Raw genomic sequence first — 26,341 nt, forward strand, 5'->3', positions numbered from 1 at the left:
GAGAAGAATGCACCAGTGAGAGCTGGAACTTAGAGTTTGTGACAGAGGGATTGGCTGTGATTGACAGATATGATGAGGAGCATAACAATGGGTGAATGGGAATGATGAGCACCACTGACCCAATGGGTAGAGCAATGCCCTTGTACTCCACAGGTCCTTATGACTACAACTGCATGTCATGGCTTGGGTAAGAAGATAACTGAATGCAACCTACCTTTAGTCATTAAGAAGGTATACTCGGGGGCTGGAGATATGGCTCAGTGGTTAAGAGCACCACCTGCTTTTCCAAAGGTCCTGAGTTCAATTCCCAGCAACCACATGGTGGTTCATAACCATCTGTAATGTGATATGCTGCCCTCTTCTGGCTTGCAGGAGTACATGCAAGCAGAGCACTGTATACATAATAATAAATAAATAAATCTTTAAAAAAAAAAAAAAAAAAGAAGAAGAAGAAGGTATACTTACAAGTCCTTCACTATAATGGAACACCTAAGATATCTGACTTAGAGAGAGAAAAAGTTTGCTTTGTTCCATGACTCAGGAAGTTCCTGTACAATGGTGAGCCAGCTTATTCAGTGTTCTGGCCTCTGGAAGGGGTATCATATGGCAGTGGTGAAGAGGTTGTGATAAACCAAACGTCTCACCTCACAGGCCAAGAAGCGAGAAGCAGAAGCAAGAGGAGGAAACTGGGGATGCATTCCTCCCAATCAAGAGTAAACCCCCGGGGCTGGAGAGATGGCTCAGATGTTAAGAGCACTGGCTGCTCTTCCAAAGGTCCTGAGTTCAATTCCCAGCAACCACATGATGGCTCACAACCATCTATAATGAGATTTGGTGCCCTCTTCAGGTGTACATGCAGGCAAAACACTGTATATATGATAAATAAATAAATCTTTTTTAAAAATGTTAAAAAAAATAAAAATAAATAAAAATCACAGTAACCCGGGGGCTTCCTGAAAACGTAAAACACCTTCCTGCAGAGTCACCCTGGAGAGTAATGTTTCAATGCATGAAGCTATGGGAGTTATTCAGCCAATAGCACCTTCTGTCAGCTACACTTCTATTTAAAATTAAACACAACAACCAAACAACCAAGCTCTCCTTTATAATTTTTACAGGAAGTCAGAAATTTAAGTTCTTTTTAATAGAGTAAAAAGCATCAGTACTTAATTATTAATTTTCACTCGGTGGAACAATAACCTAGTGAGAAACCACCCATTGTAAAAGGGTCAAAACACCTGCTACCTAATTATGCCATTGTTCAAGGGATAAAACAAAAAAGGCCAGTTTGTTGACATTATATATTCTGAATTGCTGGGGATATTTGCGAGATTCTGCATTTACTGTCTGTGTTACACAGAGAGATGTTTATTAATGTGTTTAATAAAATTTTATTTAATTGGTCTAATATATTTGATGTTGGTGTTTCTATTGGCATTAAAACAATTTTATAGTCATGTATAGACTTTTGCTATTTTTGTCATATTGACAGGTCATTTTTTTCTCTCGCCATATCTCTCCTAGAACTGATTAATGATTTCACCACATGAAACACAAATCCAAGTTTTAAAAGTAGAGACAACACTTACATTAGTATTAGTCTCACTAATAAAGCAAATGTGAGGCGTGTGAGATGATACACCCAAGCCTGACACTGAGATCTATCCTTGAGATCTACATAATGGAAGGCAAGAACCAACTCCTGAAGACTCTATGCATGTGCATACAGAAGTGCCCGCATGCATACACATAATGTGGTGGTTTGAATAGGTTTGCCCCCCCCCCCCTCGACATAGGCTCATGTGTTTTGAATGCTTGGCCCATAGCGAATGGCACTATTAGGAGGTGTGGCCTTATTGGAGTAGGTGTGGACTTGCTGGAGGAAGTGTGTCACTGTGGGGGAGGGCTTTGAGGTCTGAAATATATGCTCAAGCTTCCCACAATGAGGAAGGCAGTCTCCTCCTGGCTGCCTTTGGATCAAGATGTAGAAGTCTCAGCTCCTCCAGCATCAAGTCAGCCTGCATGCTGCCATGTTGCCACCATGAAGATAATGGACTAAAACCCTGAAACTGCAAGCCAACCTCAATTAAATGTTTTCCATTATAAGAATTGCCTTGGGCATGGTGTCTCTTCACAACAATGGAAATCCTAACTAGCACACTTGCAAACACATAAAAACAATTAATTTTAAAAAAATGAATAAAGCAAGTGCTCCCAACCAGATTTTGCTACCTCATTTGACATTTCTAGAAGCCTATCAAGAAGCTTCCAGATCACCCCTTTGTATAAAGAGATGCACTAACAACACACACCTGTATCCTCCTGGGAGCTATATCTCCATACAGCCAGTGTTTGGATGCAGAGAACACAGAGCCATCATCTTGATTCTGGGAACTCTGAAGAACATGGAGGATCATCTTGCTTTCCACTCCACCCTAACAGCTGGGAAAACCTTAGGAGTCTCACAGTAAGTATTTTGGCATGAAACATCTCTTCAATTAATTGTTTTTGCAATGTAGATTAAGTAATTTAATAAAACACTCCTTTCACCTGATCTAGTTCTGCTGTCAATCCCATCTCTATTGTATGCTTTCAGCTTCTTCCACATGACATATTTCATGAGTGTTATGGACACGGAGCTACAATGAGCATCACATGCACCTTGGTCTAGGTACTTGGAAGAAACTAGAAATGCACAGCTAATTGTGATAAAGGACTGAGCTTTCAGATGTAATTTTTAAGCACCAAACTATTCTTGAATGATAAACCATGTTTTAAAGCCTGTCAATGAGATGTTATATAAAGGAAGGTCTACTTAACTAGGGAGTTCAAGTCATACAGAAAATTCATCCCATAATACGCTGCATTTATGAAGGCAATCCCATAAAATCACATCACAACTGAGGCTATTACATCTTAGTTTCTGTAGTATACTCTTGATGTTTATACGATGACAAAGCTACCTACGAACACATTTCCAGAACATATCTCCACAGATAGACATCATGGGGCTGTTTCTTAGAATTTTCTAGCATTGTAAATAACACAAGTTTAAGAACTATGTCTGAAAAAAAATTAACCATGGTGACTTAACAAATAGAAGTCTGTGGAGAATGAGGATGGAAAGACAGACAGCCCAACGCCAGGCAATACCAAGTTTCCTGTAAAACCCAAAGCTTTGTCACCCTGTTTACACAAACCCTTGCCACAGAGGGTGATCCCTCAGCTTTATATCTGGAACCCTGAGGAAGGGTGAAGTGAGTGCCAATTGGCTGCATGGCCCCCTGTTAGGAGAAACACTGATGCTTTCATGGCAACTGAGTCCAAAAGATTTCGCTCATCTTATTGCCCACAGTTAACAGCATGGGCAACCATAGGTCAATGGCTAGACATGGCGAGTAAGATGGAAACTCTATTGGCTATGGGAAAAATGGTGAGATGCAAATGTTTCCCGTGATAAGCACATCATCTTTCTCGATAAATATATCTGTAGGACAACCTGACTTAATTAAAAAGTTCTGCTTATCATTACTATTGTGTGTGTGTGTGTGTGTGTGTGTGTGTGTGTGTGTGTGTGTGTGTGTTGTGAATGGGCTGTCCTCATGCTACAGAGCACATATTAAGGTTAGAGGAAAACTGTCAGGAGTCAGTTCCCTTCTTCATGGGATCCGAGGTTCACACTCAGGTTGCCAGGCTTGTGCAGCAGCAGCCTTTACTTGCTGAGACATCTCTGCCCCGTCACCCCCGCCCCAGTATATTACACTCTTAGATATATATGATTTCTAGTTAAGTAAACCAATAACAAAACAGCATCATTTTAATGCACATTAAAAAAGGTACTCAGAAGCATAGGTATATATTCTTCTGGTTCTTGACTGTGTTTACTTTTACAGACTCTTTGCTATAACACAGAATTCTTCTCCAATTATGTGTCCTAAACCAACCCCTCCAAATCCATGCTATTTCAGCTTTTCAACTGTCCTACCACCTACAGATTGAAGCTGGGGCCTTAAGCATGCTAGGAAAGTGCTCTAGCCCTAAGCTCTTTCCCCAGCCTACTTTATAATTATTTTATGTAGAGACAGGGCTTTACCAAGTTGACAAAACTAGCCTTGAATTCATTCAGTAGCCCAGGTAAGCCTCAAGTTTATGATCCTCCTGCATCAGACCCCTGAGTGTCTAGGAATATCAGCCCATGCAAACAGTCCCAGGCAAACCATCATTCCTTTTAAAGCACCTTTTGAACTGCTAGCCCGCCTTCACTCAACATGCCCACTCCCCTATTACTCTTCAGAACACCATAATATGGCATTTGTCCTCAGTACTCCACTGCAGACTTTAAATGAAGTCATCTCCTAACTGTGACATTAATTGTTCATCTTTTTTTTACCTGCCTGTGACATTTGCAACTATCAAACCCTCTGATGAAGCCCTCCTCTACGTACCCATCATGCTGTTGCCCTGAAAGATGTCAAGTTCATGACCTCATGATTTAGACTCAGACTTCATTCCAAGTCATACAATTATTCCTCTGAGTCCACGGAGGTTTATGCTCCTACATAAAGTGGCACAGCATTTGCATATGTCCTGCATGCATAAGCACTGTACTTCAAGTCATGTCTAGGATATGTATGATACCTAATATGATTTTAGGACAACATAAATAGCTGTAGAGCATTATCATTTAAGAAGCAATAACAAGAGAAAAGTCTGTACATCTTCAGTACAGATGCAGTTTTTCAGATCTTTCTGACTCAGGATTGGTCTCCAGATGTGGAATCTAACAATACAAAAGGCTGAGTGTCTTGTTTACTGTTCGTACACAGTCAGTAATGAGAAAATCATTTAAGCACCTGTGCTTGTGTTTTTCCCATTTGCAGAAAAAGGACAAATAGTCCTAACTACTTCATGGGGCCGCTATGAGGGAATCAATTAGGCAGTCCATTAAAAGGATTTAACACGGGAACTAACACAGTTGGTGTTCCACAGCTCAGTAACAAATCTTAACTATGGATCTTCCTTACCATATTCCGTCCCTTCTAGCCTGCATGAAAATCTGTACACTGGCTTGTAGAACACAACTAAAATATGCTCAGATGATTTTGACAACAGCTTTGTACAGACTGTCTTTTGAGACAACATCATAATAACAGTAACTCCATATGGGCTCTTGTGATTTTTTTCCAGTAATTTATCTAGTTTACAAATTCTAACAAATTTCTACCCAAACCATGGGAACTGAAAGTAAATAAAGCTCCTAGTAACAGGGGCCATAGTGACTGAAGAGACACCCTCTAACTAGACAAGCCTCCTACCAGAGGGCAGGGAACATCAAGCCACCCACAAAAACTTCAACCGAAAACTCACCCTGCCTACAAGCATATATGCAAGCATAAAGATAAAACAGATAGAGTAAGGATTAAGAGAACATCCAACCAATGACTGGCTCAACCCAACACCCACCCCATGGGAAAGAGCCAACCCCTGACACTTTTAATGATAATCTGCTATGCTTGCAGACAGGAGCCTAGCAGAGCTGTCTTCTGAGGGGCTCCAGCCAGGCGCCCTCCAAACAGAAGCTGAGTCTCACAGCCAACCTTGGGAGATGTGTACGGGGTTTGGGAAAAAGTGGAGGGAAGGAAAAAAGGATCTGGAGGAGACAGGAACTCCACAAGAAAACCAACAGAGCCAACTATCCAAGGCTCAGAGGGGTTTGCTGAGTTTGAAGCATCACCCAAGGACCATGCATGGATTGGAACTTAGGCCCCCTACAGAGATGTAGCCAATGAGCAGCTCAGGCTTCATGTGAGACCTCTAGTTTTTTTTTTGGGGTTTTGGTTTTTTTTTTTTTTTTTAAGCCCTGAGCAGGGCTTTCTCAGCCATGGAGTCAGTTGCCAGCTTTTTGATCACTTCCCCTTGGTGGCACCGCCTTGTCAGGCCACAGGGAAAGAGGACATGCTCAGTCCTGATACAATTTGATGAGCTGGGGTGAACTGTAAGTGGGACTCCCCTTTTCTGAGAAATAGGGGGGAGGGGGTGTGAGAGGGAGGGAGCGTAGGACTGGGAGAGGAGGAGGAAGGAACTGGGAAGTGAGGAGGGATGAGGCTATGACCAGGATGTAAAGTAAATTAATCAATAATAAGCAATAAAATGAAATAAAATCTTTCCTCTTCATTGTTTTCAAGAAAACAACTTTCTTATTTTTTATTCTTGTAAAATAATGCAAATATAAGAGTTCATCTATTCCTATTGGGAGGATCATATTTGAATAGTACCTCCCTCAAACAAATTACGAACTCCCCCAATTTTCTCTGGCCAGCACATTTGACAAGCATGCTTTTTGGTAATCAGGGAAGAGCCTGACCAGCGTGATTCTTGCTCTCGCTTTCTGTCCACACTGTTAAATCCATTTGCTCACTTAGCTAACTCATTCGCTGACCAGCTACATTTTTTTTTAATTTACAGACAAAGGAAATGTGTCAGTTCTCTGAAATTTTTGCTGAAACTAAAAGTCACAATTCTTGACACATATTACCACTTGTACAAACAGGAATTGGTGTTTTATCAGAAATAAATACAAAGGCAAATTTTAAAACACCAGAAATGTATGGCTATGGCAAAATTGAAGAGGCTTTTCACTGCAGGTGATTTCCAATTTCCCTTACAAATCAGTGCAATTTGTGAGCTAAGCTCATCAGAACCTGTTCTGAAGACTTGCCCACAGAGTGTCCTCAAGTCACCATGGCTCTGTATGGAGGAAGACATAGTTCACAACTATGACCCAAGAGACAACAGGGAAGCTGCTCTGATGGCATACACCTGTAACCTCGTGGGATGTGGACGTAGACTCCGGAGAATCAGAAAATCGCACTCATTCTCCTTGACACAGTGAGTTTGAGGCTAGGCTATATGAAGCCGCGTCTCAAAAAACAAAAACAAACCAAAAACCAAGTGAGGAGGTGGGGGACAAGCCATGGGAGCATACTTTAGACATTTTTAAGTAGAGAAAATAAAATAAGCATTTTCCTTCCTGAAATCAACAAAGTATATATTTGGCAAAAAGCAATTAAAATTTAGCATCATGTTTCAGCTGTTCAAAAGCAAAGACAACCTCTATTTGAATCAAATAAAAATCAGTTTTATAAAGAAAAATTTTAAGTAGCCTAATTCTTCAAGGCAGCTTTTTTCTCATGGATAAAATGCGGTGCCTGTTGGGGCATCAAGGTTGCCCCTGCCTGAGTAGACACTAAGCGTCATTGTGCTGCTGGATGACTATTTTTTTTCCTTTGCAACAGGATAAGAATAGTGTAATACACATGCGATCACTCGTAGGGAAGCCTTAATATCAAGATGTCAGCAAGGAATCATTTATCACAGTTCAAAAGATACTGTTCTTATGCAATTCATCTCATTGAAGTAATTCTCCAGGAAATTCTGGCACAGAGCAAACTGATATGAAACCACGATGCAGCATTTCTCAAACATGTCACAAATATCAAAGGCCCAGGCCTAACAATAGCAGGACGATGGGATATAATGAGCTGAGCCTGCATCGTTGCCAGAAGCATCCAAGGGAGGGCGCAGCAGATGGTCCCGTGGACACAGCACTTGCCTCATAAGCCCGAGGGACTGAAGTTGGATCCTCAGAACCCATTTAAAGCTGACCACACACCTGTCACCCTGGTGCTACCTCTCAGCGATGGAAGAAAGAGGCAGGAGAATGCCCATAAGCTTGTAGGTCAGGCAGCCTGGCCTATAAGAGACCCCCTAACCTAAACAGGCTAGGATCCACACCCAAGGTTGCCCCGTGATTGCTATACTTGTACCCATTCTCTCTCTCTCTCTCTCTCTCTCTCTCTCTCTCTCTCTCTCTCTCTCTCTCTCTCAACTTCTCATCATCACTCTCTCTCTCTCTCTCTCTCTCTCTCTCTCTCTCTCTCTCTCTCTCTCTCACACACACACACACACACACACACACACACACACCATGTACACAGACCTAAAGGTTCTAAAACAAGCATGGGTACAACAAGAGTTTATTTAAAAGCAGCTGCTAAAGCATTCAAAAACAGCAAATACCAAGACCTTTGTAGGTGATTTTAATTCCTTTGTAGGTGATCTTAATTACTATATCAAAGTAACTTACATACTTTGGAGCAACATAAACTAACACTTTGCTTCTTCCCACATGAGAGAATTCTAAAAGTTCTAAATCTTATGAAACTCTCTTTTAACTGCATGGGGATTTTTTTCACAATTTCTTGGGATAAAGTGGGTATGTAGAAATGAAGAAAGAAGGCTGAGAAAGAATAAGACACTCATTTAAAAATAAAAGACGATTAAAGGTGGGAGGCAGAGGCAGTTGGATCTTCATGAGTTAAGGGCCAGAGTGGTCTCTGCATATTTAACTTTCATATTGACTTTCAGGCCAGCCAGAGCTAAACAGTGAGACCTTGTCTCAAAGGATAAGGAGGAGAGGGAAAGAGGGAGAAAGAAGAGAGGGAGAGGGAGATGGTTGAGAGGGAAGCTGAGGGGAGAAAGAGGGAGCTAGCTTACACACAAACCTCATATTAGAGTCCTAATGAAACAGTGCCATCTAGTGGAATCCGAAGACAGATAAAAGTCTTAAAAGAATTCCTAGGCCCTTTTCAATTGGAAAAATAATAGTTAATCTTCCAAGTGTGTGATACCTCAAGAAATCCAGTTGTACACATAGCAGAAGTGTTATTGCCTCTTTCCCTTAATCTAATGATGGAGCCGACATTTATTTAGTAGCAAAGCTATGGCTCTCTGGCCCTTCGCCCCTGATCACCTACAGAGCCACTCCTAAGGAGCCTTTGAGTACAACTTCTGACCTCTGCAAAGGATTACGCGGAGACTCAGGGACCACCAACATGTCTCTATGCATGCCCAGCGTGTCTCCATAACACAGCCTGAGCAAGGACTTCACTGCCATGAATATTCTTGGAAGGCTTTGATTATGTTCCTTTAAAAATTAGACGATTTAGTTTATTCCAAGGATGTGTATATCTATTTTAATTTTTAAATGTTTCCTGCTTTCAAATGCTTCCTTTTTAAAAATGGAGTTCTTTACAGTGTTGTACTTTTGTCTTTTGTTTAAAAACTCAACTCAGAGGCACATGATGACACTGAGGAAGAGAAGACACAGGGTGTGGACACTTTAGTTATTGTAAAGTGTCCCAGAGGCAAGTCCCCCACCTCCTCACTTGACTTTTTGTTTTGTTTTATTTTGTTTTTGTTGGAGACATGGTCCCATGTAGCCTAGCCCAACCTCAAACTCACTATGTAAAGGAGAATGACTCTTTAATTTTTTTTTTACTCTTTTTACTTTTTCTAATTATTTTATTTTTAATGTGCTCACTTTACATCACAACGGTAGCACCCTCCTTCATTGCCTCCAGATCCCACCCTCCCTCCTGCATACTCTTTCTCTCCCTCCCCTAGTCCTCAGAAAGGGGAGATCTCCTCCCCTAATATCTGATCTCAGCCAATAGTGTCTCATCTAGACTGTCTGTATCCCACCCCACCAGGGGGAAGCGATCAACATGTGGAGGCCAGAGTCTATATCAGAGGTAGTCTCTATTCCCCATATTATGAGACCCACAAGGAGACTATCTTGCCTACCTACTACATCTGTGCAGAGGGTCTAGGTCCTCACCATGTATGGTCCTTAGTTGGAGCATCAATCTCTGCAGCAGCCCCCTCCACCGCCTGGATTTGTTGGCTCTATTGGTCTCCTTGACTTTCTGGCTATTATCAGTTTGAGATCCTAAAATGGGACTTTCTCCAGTTCATTAGTTCATCTGATGTTTAATGAAGGTGCCAGATATTGCTTTAGACTTTAAGACATGCTGGGATAGCACCATGTGTTGGAAAGATCATTCATTTAAAATATTTACTTGGCTGTGATGTACTGATTCATATTAGACAGGCAGAGAAGGTCCTTATAATACTCTAAGTGTGGAGCCTGACTCAAAGATCCAGTTCTGCACACATCACTACTACCACTGTAAACCCATAGGAACCCTGGGTCCTAGACACCTTGCTATGACAGAAAATGTTGTATCTCTATCATAGCAAGGTGGCTTATTGTACATATACACAAAGTTTTAGCTAGTTAGGTGAAAGCATCAGGACCTGTGTGCACAAGTGGTATCTAGAATCAATATAATACTTAAATAATTCATAGATGTCCAAGTCAATAAAGAGTTGAGTTATGTCAGGAGATCCAAGATGGAGGCACATAGTGTGCACGATATCTGGGGACCAGGAAATTGGAGACTGCAGACAAGGCAGACGACATCTGTGTTTCTCAGACAAAGGGAGGCATTAGGGAGCTGGAAATGCATGGTCCCAGACCCCCCACTGATGGCTCCCAACCAAACTCAAGAAACACTATGTCACATACACCTACCCTAGCATGGCTCACAAGTGCCAGGACACATGGCTCCAGCCTCCAGGCACTGGGCTCCTCCCACTTCCCAGAGGACAGCACAGCCTCCAGACACCAGGGACACAGACCCCAGCTTCTGGCCCACATTTCTGCCCATCTTAGAATCTGAATACATACCAAGAGAGCAGGAAGTACAATGGAGAGAACAGCCATGCTGTTGACTCTGAAACACCAGTGTCCATTAGTGTTTCTCTGGAAAAGGGAAGAGATCCTGGCAGCTAGACATGTGGTTCCTGCCTCATACTTCCTAATAGAGACTATGAAAGACAAAAGGACAGGGACAGATGTCATGCAGACCCTAAGAGAACACAGATATTAGCACAGACTACTAACCCAGCAAAACTTAGAATAACCATAAATGAAGAAACAAAGATGTTCCATGACAAAACCAAATTTAAACAATATCTATGCACAAACCAAGCCCTTCAGAAGATACTAGAAGGAAAACTCCAACCCAGGGAGGTTAACTGCACTCAAGAAAACACAGGATATAAATAACTTCACTGCAACAAAACCATAAAAAGACAAGCACACAAACACTAAAATAAAAGGAACTAACAATCATTAGTCATTAATATCTCTCAACATCAATGGACTCAACTCTCCAATAAAAAGACACAGACTAACAGAATTGATGGTTAAACAGAACTCAACATTCTGCTGCACACAAGAAACACAACTCAGAATAAAGGGCTGAAAAAAGGTGTTCCAAGCAAGCAAGCTGGAGTAGCCATCCTAATATCTAATAAAATAGTCTTTCAACCAAAACTAATCCTAAGAGATGGAAAAGGTCACTTCATTCTCATCAAAGGAAAAATCCACCAAGAGGACATCTCAATTCTGAACATCTATGCCCCAAATACAAGAGTACCCACATTATTAAAGCTTAAATCACACATCCATCCCTACATATTAATAGTGGGAGACTTGAATACCCCTCTCTCACCAATGGACAAATCATCAAGTGTTACAAGATCTGTGATCCCACTGTGATCCCTGAAATTGTGAACTGTAAAAATATGTCATTGATCACATTGTGATCCCTGAGATTGAACTGTAAATCCCTGTTTCTTGTGGTTGAGCCCTAACACACCTTTAATTCAACAACTTTCTGTTTACAGATGACTATGGTGTGGCTCAACTAGACTTACACACACCTTTAATCCAAGAGCTATCTGTACACAGGATTTAATAAAGTTTACCCTAGGTAAAGAGGGGAGTAAGAAACCAGCTAACAGGGATTAGAGAGTAGGCGGGACTTTGAGTTTCGGGCTATTTAGGACATTGTGAAGAAGTAGAAGGGATCTTTGTTGCTTTAATGTATGGCTTTAGTTCTTGAACTTTACTCTTGGGATTTTAGCTCCCTTGGCTCCTTGGCCTTTGGCCTTGGGTTTTTTCTTTGTTTCCCTTTTCTTTGTGGGCTGCCAGCTGAGCTAGTGAGCCTTCTAGACCTTCTCCATTGGAATGTGAGCTGAGTAAGAAGTTCAGCTGGATGCTTTCTTTGTCTCTCTGAACTAGCAGGTTTTTCACAACATCTCTCTCCTGAGTCTTTATTGGTAAAGTAGAACGATCAGGGAATTTTCAATTAAAACAACAATCAATACAGAAACTAAATAGAGAAATAATCAAACTAACAAAGGTCATGAGCCAAATGGTCCTAATAAATATCTACAGAACTTTTCATCCAAACACAATATACCTTCTTCTCAGCACCTCATGGAACCTTTTCCAAATTCAACCATTACCTCGGTCAAACACAATCCTCAACAAACATAATAACATTAAAACAACCCCTTGTATCTTATCTGATCACTAACAACAACAGAAATAACAAAAATCCTACAACTCCCTACTCAGTGACAACTGGGTCAGAGAAGAAATGAAGAAAGAAATTAAAGACTTCCTAAAAAGAATAAATTAATAAAATAAAATTTAAAAATTAAAAAAAGTAAAGACTTCCTAAAATTCAACGAAAATGAAGGCACAACATACCTAAACTTATGGACACAATGAAAGCAGTGCTAAGAGGAAAGTTCATTACAGCATTAAGTGCCTTCATAAATAAATTGAAGAGAGCTCATACTAGCAACTTAACAGCTCATCTAAAAGCTCCAGAAAAAAAGAAACCAAACTCACCCAAGAGGATTAGGCAGCAGGAAATAATCAAACTCAGGGCTGAAATTAATAAATTAGAAACAAAAACAGTACAAGGAATCAACAAAACGAAGATGTAGTTCTTTGAGAAAAATCAACCTTTAGCCAAACTAACTAAAAGGCGGAGAAACAGTATCCAAATCAACAAAATCAGAAATGAAAATGTGGGGATAACAACAGACACTGACAAAATCAAAGTAGGTCTTACTTCAAAATACTGTATGCCACAGAATTGGATAATCTTATGGAAATGGGAAATTTTCTTAATACATTCCACTTACCTAAGTTAAATCATTATTAGGTAAACAAGTTAAATAGTCCTATAACCCCTAAGGAAATAGAAGCAGTCATTAAAAGTCTCCGATGTAAAAAACGCCAGGGCCAGATGGTTTCAGCACAGAATTCTTCCACACTTTCAAAGAAGAGCTACCACCAATACTCCCCAAACTATTCCACAAAATAAAAACATAATGTAGATTTGCAAACTTATTCTATAAGGCCACAATCACCCTGATACCTAAACCATACAAAGACGCAAAAATGAAAGAAAATTTCTAACCAATTTCCCTTATGAACATTGATACAAAAATACTCAACAAAATACTCTCAAACCAAATCCAAAAACATATCAAAAATACCGTCCACCATGATCAAGTAGGCTTCATCCCAGGCATGCAGGGATGGCTCAATATATGAAAATCCATCAACGTAATCCACCATATAAACAAAGTGAAAGAAAAAAGCCACATGATCATCTCATTAGATGTTGAAAAAGCATTTGACAAAATCCAACACTGCTTCCTGATAAAAAGTCTTAGAAAGATCATGGATACATGTCATATACCTAAACATAATAAAGGCAATATATAGAAAGCCTATTGCCAACATCAAATTAACTGGAGAGAAACTTAAAACAATCCCACTGAAACTGGGGACAAAACAAGGCTGCCACTCTCTCTGCACCTCATCAATAAAGCACTTGAAGTTACAGCCAGAGAAATAAGGCAACTAAAGAAGATCAAGGGGATACAAACAGAGAGGAAGAAGTCAAAGTATCACTCTTCACAGATGTTATGAAGGTGACCTCAAAAATTCCACCAGAGAACACTTACAGTTCATAAACACCTTCAGCAAAGTGGCTGGAAACAAAATTAACTTTAAAGAATAAGTAGTCCTTGTATATACAAATGACAAACAGGCTGAGAACAAAATTAGGGAAACAATACCCTTCACAATAGTCACAAATAATACAAAGTATATCAGTGTAACTCCAACCAAGCAAGTTAAAGACCTGTATGATAAGAACATCAAGTCTCTGAAGAAAGAAATTGAAGAAAATATCAGAAGATAGAACAATTTCCCATGCTCATGTATTGGTAGGATTAACATAGTAAAAGTGGCCATCTTACCAAAAGCAATCTACAAATTAAATGAAATTCCCATCAAAATACTAACACAATTCTTTACAGACCTTAAAAGAACTATTCTCAACTTCATTTGGAAAAACAAACAAACAAAAAACCCAAAACATGTAAAACGATCCTATACAATAAAGGAACTTCTGGATGTATATCCATCCTTGATTTCAAGCTGTACTACAGAGTAATAGTAATAAAAACTGCATGGGAAAAGACTGGTTCATCAATGGAATCTACCTGAAGACCAGGAAATAAACCCACACATATACAGACACTTGATTTTTTACAAAGAAGCCAAATTCATACAATAGAAAAAAAGAAAGCATCTTAAACAAATGGTGCTGGTCTAACTGGATGTCTACATGAAGAAAAATCTATCATCCTTCACCAAAAAAACAAAAGCCAAGTGGATCAAAGACCTCAACATAACACTAGATACACTAAATCTATTACTAAATCTTTTAGAAGAGAAAGTTGCAAAGAACCTTGAACTCATTGGCCAAAAGATAATTTCCTGAACAGAACACCAACAGATCAGGCTCTAGGATCAACAGTTAATAAATAGGACCTCATGAAACTGAAAAGCTTCTGTACAACAAAGGACACTGTCAAGAGAGCAAAACGACAGTCTACAGATTGGGAAAAAATGTTCACCAACCCTATATCTGACAAAGGCCTAATATCCAAAATACATAAGGAACTCAAGAAATTAAACACCAATAAACAAAATAATCCAATTAAAAAATGGCACATGGAGCTAAACAGAGAATTCTCAACAGAGAAATACTGAATAGCTATGAAGCACCTAAAGAAATGCTAACAGTCCTTAGTCATCAGAAAAATGCAAATCAAAATGATTCTGAGATTTCATCTAACATCCATCAGAATGGCTAATATCAAAACCACAAGTGACAGCACATGCTGGCAAGCCTGTGGAGGAAGTACAACCACTCTGAAAATCAGTCTGGAGCTTTCTCTGGAAATTACAAACAGCTCTACCTCAAGACCTAGCTATACCACTCCTGAACATATACCCAAAATATGTTCTACCATACAACAAGGACATTTGCTCAATTATGTTCATAGCAGCTTTATTTGTAATAGTCAGAAATGGGAAACAACCCAGATCTCCCTCAACTGAAGAATGGATAAAGAAACAATGCTACATTTACATAATGGAATATTACTCAGCTATTAAAAACAAGGAAATCACGCTATTTACAGGCAAATGGATAGAACTAGAAATGATCATCGTGAGTGAGGTAACCCAGACCCAGAAAACACACATGGTATATATTCACTTATAAGTGGATTTTAGCCAAATTGTGCAGGATAACCGTACTATAATTCACAGACCTAAAGAAGATAAGTAACAAAGAGGACCTAAGGGAGGAGGCTTAAATCTCACTCAGAAATGTAAATAGAATAGACAGCAGAAGTGGTTAAAGAGAGAGAAGAGGATAAAGGAGGGAACACAAAGAGAAATGAGGGTCGATATCAGACCTGGGTGAGCAGGGGCAGGAGGAGAGAGGGCTTGCACAGAGAGGAGAAACCTTGGCCATGGCATCTCTGTGACAAGCTGGAGACCTACGGCAGGGTACACCCTGGGAGGATACAAGTGTGACTCTAACTGAGACTTCTAGTGCCGGGGCCATGGAGACTGAAAAGGACACCCTCTATTTAGACGTAACTCTTAGCAGAAAGAGGGGAACACCAACCTACCCACAAAACTTTAACACAAAACTTACCCTGCCTACAAGATGTGCGGGGACAAAAATAAAGCAGAGATTAAGGAAATGTCCAACCAATCCCTGACCCAACCTGAGCCCCACTCCATGGGAGACACCAACCCCTGACACTATTAACAACACTCTGCTGTGCTTACAGATGGAAGCCTAACATAGCTGTCCTCTGAGTGGCTCCACCCAGCAGCTGATGGAAACAGCTGCAGACCCACAGCCAAACATTGGGTGGAGTGCAGAGTCTTTTAGAAGAGCTGGGAAAGAATAGAAAGACTGAGCTGGGACAGGAGCTCCACATGAAAACCATCAGAGCCAACTAACCAGGACCCAGGGGTACCTGTGCAGGCTGAAGCCCCAACCAAGAACCATGAATGGACTGGACCTAGGACCCCACACAGATGTAACAGATGGGTAGCTCTTTCTTCATATGGGTCCCCTAGTAAGTGGAATGGGGGCTGACTGTGACATGGAATATGTTGCCTGTTTTTCAATCAATTCCCGCTGGAGACTACCTTGCCAGGCCATAGGGAAAGAGGATGTACTCAGTCCTGATGTGACTTGATATGCTGGGGTAGGGGTGGGGCTCCCCTTCTCTAAGGAGTAGGGAAGAAAGGGAAACAGGGACTGAGGATGGTTTGGGATGAGGGAGGGAGGGGACTATAACCAGGATGTAAAGTGAATAATTAATAAAATTTTAAAAGAAAAAAGAGTTGAATTATGTCAATAGTGACAGAAAGTGCACAAGTCATACACAGGGTGTGCATTTCTCTCAATCTTGCTGTAGACTCTCTCTTGTATCTGTCACTCCAGTTTTCCTGACCTTCTGTTGCTTCCTATCTCACTGTAGGAGTGCTAGAATTAGAGATATGAGCCACTGCATCCATCTTTTTGTGGGTTCCAGGGATCCAACTCAGCTCCTATGGTTTGTGTGACTGCTGGGCTATCTCATCAACTAGCCCTCATAGCAGACCAACAAAAGTGAGGTTTAAAAAAAAAATTCTTCTTATTGAATCTTGTGAGTTTCACATCATGTACCATATTCCTGCTCCTCTCCCTACACCCTAATGTCTGCCTTTTGCCCTTACTACCTCCAACCCAAAATAAAACACACACAAAACAAACAACAAAACCAAAGCATAGAAAACATCTCATCATGGAAACTATAACCTGTCACAGTGTGTCCCACAGCATATACAACTGTCCACATAACTTCACTTGCAAATGTTCAGTGCAGTGAGTCCGGTTTGAGGTCTCTGGCCTCGGTGACATGATGCGTCAGTCTTGGATCCTCATCAGAACTCCTCCTAGTTAGCCTGCTGTTGCCCTGTGTCATACAGATCCTACAGCTTTAGAATAACAGGACTGGCCTTTTTATATGTCCCAATCATTCACAGATGATACAGGTTTGGGGGTGGGACAATTAAGAGGCCTAGATCTGAGCCTGGGTGGTAGCTGAGCTGGTCAGCATGTCTGCTCTCCCTTATCTGCACTACCAGGCCAAGATCTCCAGCATCGCTCGGTTCTGCAGCTGGTGAGGGGGCAGGGATAGCTTTCCAGAATTCACAGCTCTCAGCTGCATTTCAGGCTAGGAGCTCACCATGGCACCAGATGGCAGGGCTGGCTTCTCACAATAGGCTACTTCTCTCCACCCTCCAGAGTCTGCAGCTCCATCTCTCTTCACAATGGCCAAGCTGCTCCATTTCTCTTTCTCTCCCATATGATCACCACATACTCATACATTGTGGTGGCTCCCACTACAAGCTGTCTATACAGCTGGTGGGACCCTGGGTGACATCCTCCATCCATGCTAGTGGCATGGTGTCAAGAGGTATCTAGGGCCCACCTGTGCTGTGCACTAGCAGGCAGGTCTGTGGGTGGCATGGTGGTCCACAAGTCTCTGTTTTCCTCCTCCCACGCCTCACTGCCTGGATTTGGTTTGATTTTTGTGTCCTAGGCATAAAACAGGTTTGGCCACCAAACCAGGCATCAAGCTAAGATGAACAAAGGACTGCCATCTGCTCTGCCCCTGACTGATGTAAGAACACCACCACAAACCAGGTGTCACTTTTCTGGACATAATTTTTTAATTAATTTTTTTGTATTCATTTCTAATTACAGAGATGATAAATTAGATATGCTCTAGTTCTTTTTCACTATATAACAAACTCAGAACACTATGCTGTCTACAAAGCTTTCCTTAACCCTTCCTCCTTCCTGAAGCCACAAAGAGAGTATCTTCTTCTCTTTCTCTAAGTGCAGAGAAAAGTCAAACTTCTGAACAGTTAGTACTGGTGTGTGTGTGTGTGTGTGTGTGTGTGTGTGTGTGTGTGTGTGTGTGTGTGTGTGTGTGTGTGTGTCTGTCTGTCTGTTTAAAGTAAGTCAAAAGTCAGGCACTATGGAGCTTTATCTTTCCACAGCAGTAACCACATTTCTGGGTGTGTAATTTAGTCATAAGGTTGTTGAAGTTGATAAATGAATAAAATAATCATTCTGATTTACAAGGTTTATGCTGGGGAAGTACACTTATTGGCTATATTTGTAAGCATGGTTTCTTACAGCTCACCCTGAACCTTCTCCCTTCACTTCCTACATACGGGGATTATAGGCATGCACCACCAAGTCTGGTTTCCTTTTTTTTTTTTAATTGGGAAGGGAAAAGTAATGGTGATATTTTCTCAATGACTAAAATTGAGGGAGCAGTGGGAATGTTTAGGGCAAGTCCTTGAGTTCTGGCATCCCCAACAGGCTACTTGTTCCTGTATGCCAATTAAAGACATGATTAATAACAAAGCCAAAAGAAGAAGCATGGCCACTCCAGGAAAAGGTACAGATAAAGTGGTCCAGGAGGCCCAGGTCCAACTTCCAGCTACAGACATGAGCTTTACTTAGGTCTGAGTAGAGACACAACTAGGGGTAGGGACTAGAGGCTGGCATACACAAGCCTTCCTGCTCAAGTTGTGGTCTGCATGGTCACTTTTTCAGGTCTGCATGTAGTCTGAAGAATTCCTTTTCTGTCAATCTTGTTCTTATCAGATGACTACTTCTTCTATGAGATACAGCCTTGCCATCTTGGGTATGTACACTCCAGGGATAGGAGAGTAGAGCTGTTTCTTTTCTTTATTTCTTTCCTTCCTTCTTTCTTTCTTTCTTTTTGAGGTGGGGGCAATGGGTTTTTTAAGACAGGGTTTCTCTTGTAGTCTTGTCTTTTCTGGACTTACTTTGTAGACCAGGCTGGCCTTGAACTCACAGAGATCTGCCTGCCTCTGCCTCTCCAGTGCGGGGATTAAAGGCGTGTGCCACCAAGCCCGGCTGGAGCTTTTATTCTTCCTGGAATCCAAGGTCCCTGCAGTTTGGGAAAGTGATTTATTCCTGTTCCTCCAGTCTTGGATGGGGCTGAAATGGCTGAGGCAGAGCTCTGAGAGAGTAACAGGCTACACTGCAGATATACAGAGGTGGCCCAAAGTGAAGGAGACACAAAATGAGGGCAGAAATTCCAGGCGTTTGGTTACCTCGTGAGAGCTGGGGTTTTTCTGCAGAAGCAGCTCTAGTTCAAAGGTGTACAAAATAGCAGAACATGGGATTTAGTGAGACTAACACACTTGTAGGTTGTATAGCATTCGTTCCATTTTTAGTTCCAGAATGTCTAGTTTCCTTTTTTTTTTTTTTTAAAGTTTACTTTGGATTATGTCTTTCTACATCTTTATTTCCAAGTGGATTGACATGTGCACAGGGTCTAAGGCTGGTCTCTTTGTCTGATGATAGAACCTCTTCATTCACAATAAAAAGACAATCAAATCAAGTGAAACATCTCATGCCCAAATTCACAAGTAGTAAAACTGAAGGCTATTCTCTCAATCTCCCTCTCCCTCCACCCCTCCATCTATCTCTCTCTCCTCTCTCTCTGTTTTTGAACTGACTACTTTAAAAAGGAATGTCCATTTCACCAAATCTGCCTTGACTATAGAGCAAATGTGAGAGAGCACTAAAAGAAACAAACACAAACCCACAACTACATGCTCAGTCCATGTTTTACACAAAATATATACTCATGTTTATAAAGAATATTAATCTCCATTAACTCCTTTATCACCATAATGATTATGAATTTGATGTAAACCAATGTCTTCTATACATTCTTCAGAACTGCCTCTAGCTCAACATTCAGTGAGTGACATTTACAACACTTCTAAATCTAAGGTGGTATGACTAACGATGTAACATCTGAATCTAGTTTTCAAGCATGAGAGAGTCTGGACTGTTAGGTAGCTAGTTAGGGAATTACCAGGTTTGAAGGTCACTAAGAATAGGCCCACCTCATATAAAACAGCCTGCAAAACCAGGTGCTGAAACTACAGGACTTCAAATCCTGGTCAAAAGAGCAAGATCTGAATCATGTCTTGGTGATGTCTTGCCTCTTGATGGATATGTGAATTCTAAACTACCCAAAAGATAATAAGATTACTGACTATAGCATGGAGCCTTCTAGTAAAGTCAAGCCACTGTCCTTTCCCTGAAGAGTTAATTCATATAAACCTGTCACTCATCCCTACAGGAAAGACGCACCACAGAAACCCAGCTGTCCAGAAAGTTTAGGAAACACTATGAAGCCTACATAAAGATGTAGGTCAGCACCCTTGTCTCTCAACCCTTGGGAGCATTTTTCTGTGCACTTGTCCTTCAATCATCGGCAACTCTGATCTCCAGAAAGTGTTGTTCTCCACAGTGAATCCTCTGACCACCATCTGCTCTCACCCTGACTGTGTTTTCCTCTTTAATTATCCCTTTAACCACTGTCTACTCTTACCCTTTTAAATGCCCCCAGTTTACTCTGTAGTAAACACTGCACTCAGCACTCTACCTGGTGAGTCTTCCTCCTCAAAGCCATATGCTCTCTAATTATGAGAAAAATGCTGGAACATTTTCAGAGTACCTGCTAAGAACTCTTTATAATGGTCATGGTCATGTCGGAGACACGTGTACTAATTGAGAGTCTTCTCTCCCAGGCTGCCCTCAAACTCATAGAGATCTGCTTGTTTTTGTCTCCTGAGTGCTGGGATCGAAGGCATGCTCCATGCTACTAAACTCAAGAATGAGATCTTAAGTAAGAAAAAATAAATTAGGTTAAAAAAAAAAAAAAAAAAAAACAAAACCTGGATATGTATGCATTCTCATTAATAATGCATAAATAAGTATCAGTTCCTTCATTTTTTCACAAGTGTAGCAAATCAATATGACACATTAGGAACAGAGCGCAAGTACCCAAGGCACATAATGTATATTGTGCTGTGCTGACTCAGTAACTTCTCTGTATATCTAAAACCATACCAAATAGTGTATTTTTAAAATAAATGCAATATAATCCAAAATGTGTATTTTTTAATCCACAAGTGAAGCTCAGCTATGTTACACACACACACACACACACACACACACACACACACACACACACAAGGAGCAGAGATTATTTCCCATAATGTCAGAAAATATAATAGAAACAACACTTAAATGTGATACCCTTAATGGGACCAGAAGACAAGGTCTGTAGCCATATATTCAGAAAACATCAACATGTTTTCTTCAAGTTTGCCAAATACAAATAGCCAAATCACTATGAATGTAACATTTATATAATCCCTGATTGTTTCGTGGTTCCTTCTGCTGTATATAGTTTATTTTATTTCTGTGTAATAATATAAATGTATATGTTTAAAAAGAAGAAACATAAAAAAAGAATTTAAAGAACATGAACTAACTAAGAGAGAAAGAAAATATTTGAGAAAACAGTGAAAAGTCTAGAGATGAAAATAAAGGATTTCAGGGAAAATTCCACTGTGCATGATTGATAGCAGACTAAGCACTGCAGAAAACCTTCTCATTTGCATAATAAAGTAATGAATACCTGCCTCAGGGCTGGCCTGGGGACCAACTGAGATTTAATGAGAAGCACTGAGGAAGTCTTGACTACCTGGTAGACACCTAATAATAACTTCTGCCCTGTGCTCCATTCACTTATCCAGTGGTCACTGAGCAGCTGCTAAGCAGCAACTACAACAGCAAAATGTAAAATGAAAGACAAAACACATAATCTCCAATCCAGCAGGGCTCACAGTCTAATAGGAAGACCTATCGCGTCTCGCTCGGCCAGCAAGAAAGACAACCACCAAGTTCTTCTCCAAGCAGTTTATTCAAGCTCTTCAGGCAAACAACTCCCCTGAGCCACACCCATCACCCACTAATAAAGCATACAATCATCCAATCAACGCACACCTCGTCTCGCAATCTCATAGGTCCACGAAGGCGGAACTAAGGACTTGTTTATACTCCACAGAGGCAGCTCTGGCGATGTGCCAGGCGCCATCTTAGGGTGCGGTCCTTGGGGGCTCTCCACAATCTATGTTACACACACACACACACACACACACACACACACACACACACACACACACACACGAATTTGATCTCTTTCATTTTAAAATATAGTAGAGATTGTTTTACTTACCGACACAGAACCTACTCCCCCAGATCTTCTTGGTAATCAAAACACAACTTTTCTCTGGATAGCAAAGTGTTGAGTCAAATTCTGTACTAAAAACATGGTGGTTTGATAAGAAATGCCCCCTGGAAAGTCATGTATTTGAACATTTGGTCCGCAGTCAGCAGTCTGTGCTTATGAAACCTCAGGGAAGGACAACCATACTGGAAGAAGTACATCACAGGACCCACCTCGAGGGTTCATAGTCCATGCCACTTCTGGTTCTTTCTGCTTCCTGTGTGTCAACAAAACGTGATCTGCCAGCTTCCTGTGCCTTCTGCCACACTGTGCCTTCCCCACCTTGCAGGACTCTATCCCTCTGGATTCAGAGGCCAAAATAAACAATTTCTTCCTTAAGCTGATCTTGGTCAGAAAATTTTACTAACGACAACAGAAAAGTGGCTGCTACAGAGAGCCAAGCGTGACAACTCTGGCCAATTTTAAACATGAGAGTGGGTGGGAGGGGAGACAGTATGACAATCCTTTAGCTCTCTGGGTAAAGGGAATTCCTAAGACTGACTTGTCTGTATTTCTGTGTTCTTTTTTAATTCCAAAGAAGACAGCTCTGCTGGCCAGAGCTCTGACTGCCATCTCTTGGGAAAAGCCAAGAAACTGCAGTGCAACTTCACACTTGACATTTATTTTTTTTTTTCTTTTCTCTAAACTTGAATATATGAACTCCCAGCTTGGTGGAATCAGTTAGATTTAGAAAATGAGGCAGAGTCTGTACAAAGTAAGCCTAAGAGGAATATTGAGAAAGAAATCAGGGAGGAAAAGGCTGCATGGCAAGTTTCTTTCAGCTTGGCTATATAAATTAATAGATTTTTAGGTTAACTCATATTGCTCAGTCCTCAGTTCTTGTACAATATTACCTGCAATGGTTCATTTTGACTGTCAGCTTGAGAAGTGCTAGAATCACATAGGAGACACACCTCTGCTTAGACAAGCACAGGAATTTCTTTCTTTCTTTTCTTTGTGTGTTTGTTATTGTTGTTGCTTGCTTGCTTGCTTGTTTGTTTGCTTTTGTGTGAGACCTCTTCTCTTTATTATTTCTCAATATATACTGACCCAAGGGGTAGCTGAGGTTATCTAAGGTACTTGCTGTTCACACTCTTAGTTGTATCCCCAAGAAGAATTCAGTCCCATGAGATCACCCAGATAATCATCCACAATTTTCAGATAAGGGAACCATAACGTAACTAAGATCTAGGACATAGGGTTCTCTTTTTCTCTCTCTTTTTTTTTTTTAACTTAAGTAATTTATTCAGATTGCATCTCAATTGTTATCCCCTCACTTGTATCTTCCCATTCCCCCTTCCTTCCTTCTTTCACCCTACTCCCCTCCCCTAGGTCTGTGACAGAAGGGGGACTCCTCCCCCACCATATGATCACAGCCTGTCAGGTCTCATCCTGGTACCCTGCTTACCCTTCCTCTGAGTGCAACCAGGCCTCCTCACCAAGGGTAAGTGGTCAAATAGGGGACACCAGAGTCCATGTCAGAGTCAGTCCTTGCTCTCCACACAACTGTGGAGAATGTGCTGTCCATTGGCTAGATCTGAATAGGGGGTCTAGGTTTACTGCATGCATTGTCCTTGGTTGGTTCAGGAATTTCTACATCTGGTTACCTGAAGTGGGAAAGCCTAAATGTGAGCAGGGCAGCATCATTCCATGGACAGTTCTCCTGCACTACATGAAAGGATAAAACCTTAGACCCCAGCCTTCTTCCCTCTGCTTCCTGACTGTGGATGTGACATAACCAGCTGCTTCATGCTCCTGCCAGCATGCCTCCCCAGCCGTCATGAACTGTACCCTCAAAACTGTGAGCAGAATAAACCCTCCCCTTCTTAAGTTGCTTTCTGTTATGTATTTTGTCACATCAATGAGCAAAATGACTAATTCCTAACCAATGTGACTATAAACTGCAGTAAGTTGTAATATGAGATATGAGGAAAAACAACAGATAAGTAAAATAAAATGACATTAAATGGGCTGAAAAGATGGCTCAGCAGTTAAGAGCACTTACCACTGTTAGAGAGGACACAGGTTCAGTTCCTAGCACCCACATCAGGGAGCTCAAAACAGCCTATAGACGACTCCCTCTTCTGGCCTCCATGCGCATGTGCACACTTCATAGTATATATAATCTCATGCAGGCACGAGCATACACATAAAAATAAGCCTCTTCCAAAAAGATGCTAGGCAAACAGTAAACAGGAGACCTGAATAATACGCACATGCCAGCCTGGAAAAGCACTGAAGAAAAAACTTTCACACCTGCATTCCTCTACACCAGCAGACATGGCCCCCGTGAAACAATTGTGCTGTAAATGCAGCAGGGAAAGGTTTCCTGAAAAAGGTCTTAGTGTGAGGGAGGTGTGGAGGTCTATATCAGCACACTGAGATGTCAGAGGCCCCACCCAACAGCCCTACAGGACAGGAAAACGGGAACTGTGCTCAGTAACAAACATCCTACAGTTAGGTCACAAAACAAGCATTAAGACGGCAGCACAACCACCAATACCCTAAAATGGCTACCCTAGCTTAGTCCAAATAGAAGCCTAAACACATTGCTCAGAAATCTTGTGGCTTGAAGGCTCTGTTTATTAGGTAATCATGAGCTTTTTCACTCCCCTACCCCTCACAGGCAAAAGAACATCTGGCACTCATAAAGCCGGTCTGATGTCTTCAAGCACACACACACACACACACACACACACACACACACACACACACACCTGACTAGGCTAGGGCCTCTATTTTTAACTATTTTAACATGAAAGGAAAAATCTTCTGGGGGAGAAGGACCAGCCCTTAAGCCTTTAGGAACCGTATAAAACCCTCTTTCTCCCACAGCTGGGTGACTGTCTCCTACTGTAGAGAGCATGCTTACATTTGGCACCTAAATTCATTCATCTCTGTTGACTGCTGTCATCCACCATATTCAATTCCAGATTTAGTCTGTCCCTTCTATTGCTTCTCTCTTCTATCTGCCTACTTGCCTCCCCTTCCCTACTCCAGTACGTGTCCTTTTCTTGGATCTGTCTGTTAAATGTTCCCCTTTCGGTAAAGTCATACTGGTTTGCCAGGCAGTCTCCATACAACATTCTGGGTGGCCATCATCATGTCAGGACACCCATCCCTCACGATCTGGACATTGTCTTGATGAACCACAATGCACTTGGGGATGCCCTGTGAATCAAGAGTCTGCTCAATGCTACTTAACCTCTGCTCATTCACCCCATCTCTTTTTTCCCCTCTCTGCTCTCCCTTGTCTCCTCTCTCCTCTCGCTCTTTCTCTCTTGTGCTGATCTCTGTCCCCAGGCCCTCCTGGTAATATTTTGCCCCTGACACTTAGATGTGTAGAGAAAATCATCTCCTGGATCATCTCTATCTTCTCTGCTCTAATCCTGGAATTTCTTAACTGCTGCCCTATCCTCAAAGACATCTCTTCTCCTCCCTCTAATTCTTCTCATTTAAAACTGGATCCTTCAACTCCTCTCGACTATCTCCTTCAGTCTCTTTCTCCACTTGGACTCACAGATATCATTAAACCTCACCACCTTATTATATTTTTAATTCTAATACAGTTTGGCTTCAACATAACGTTAATAACCACTCTCAATGGCAAGAAAGTGACACATTCAATTTGCAAATTCTCAGAGATCTTAAAAATTCTGCCACCACATGGGAAAGTTGGAGGAGGGTCTTGTGCACTGCATATTCAGATGCTGATTTCTGTGCACCAGGATCTGCTTACAGCCCACACATAGTCTTTGTAGTGAGTACTGAGGAATCACCTGTGTCATCAGTGTTGTGTAAAGAATGCTCCCCAAGTATCTCTGATTGGTTAATAAAAAACTGAACAGCCAATTACTGAGCAGAAGAGAGAAAGAAGAAGGCTGAACTTCTGATCTCAGCCAGGGGTTCTAGGTAGAAGGAGAAAGAAGAAGCAGTTGGCTACAAAGCAGATGAGGGTGTCTCCTTGGCCCACTGTGTCTAACCTCCTGAAAATAATATTTGT

At 41.3% G+C, this 26,341-nt stretch overlaps 1 protein-coding gene and 1 non-coding gene across 3 annotated transcripts in view; both read right to left on the bottom strand.

Moving 5' to 3' along the window:
- Epm2a (EPM2A glucan phosphatase, laforin) overlaps positions 1 to 26,341 on the bottom strand; it is a 113,573-nt gene that overhangs the window by 76,668 nt on the left and 10,564 nt on the right. The window lies entirely within an intron of this gene.
- LOC127205395 (small nucleolar RNA SNORA48) lies at positions 17,730 to 17,870 on the bottom strand. Its single transcript, XR_007832611.1, has one exon. It is a non-coding gene; the product is annotated as a small nucleolar RNA SNORA48 (small nucleolar RNA).

This window comes from Acomys russatus, chromosome 21 (assembly GCF_903995435.1).
Source record: "Acomys russatus chromosome 21, mAcoRus1.1, whole genome shotgun sequence".
Classification (NCBI taxonomy): domain Eukaryota; kingdom Metazoa; phylum Chordata; class Mammalia; order Rodentia; family Muridae; genus Acomys; species Acomys russatus.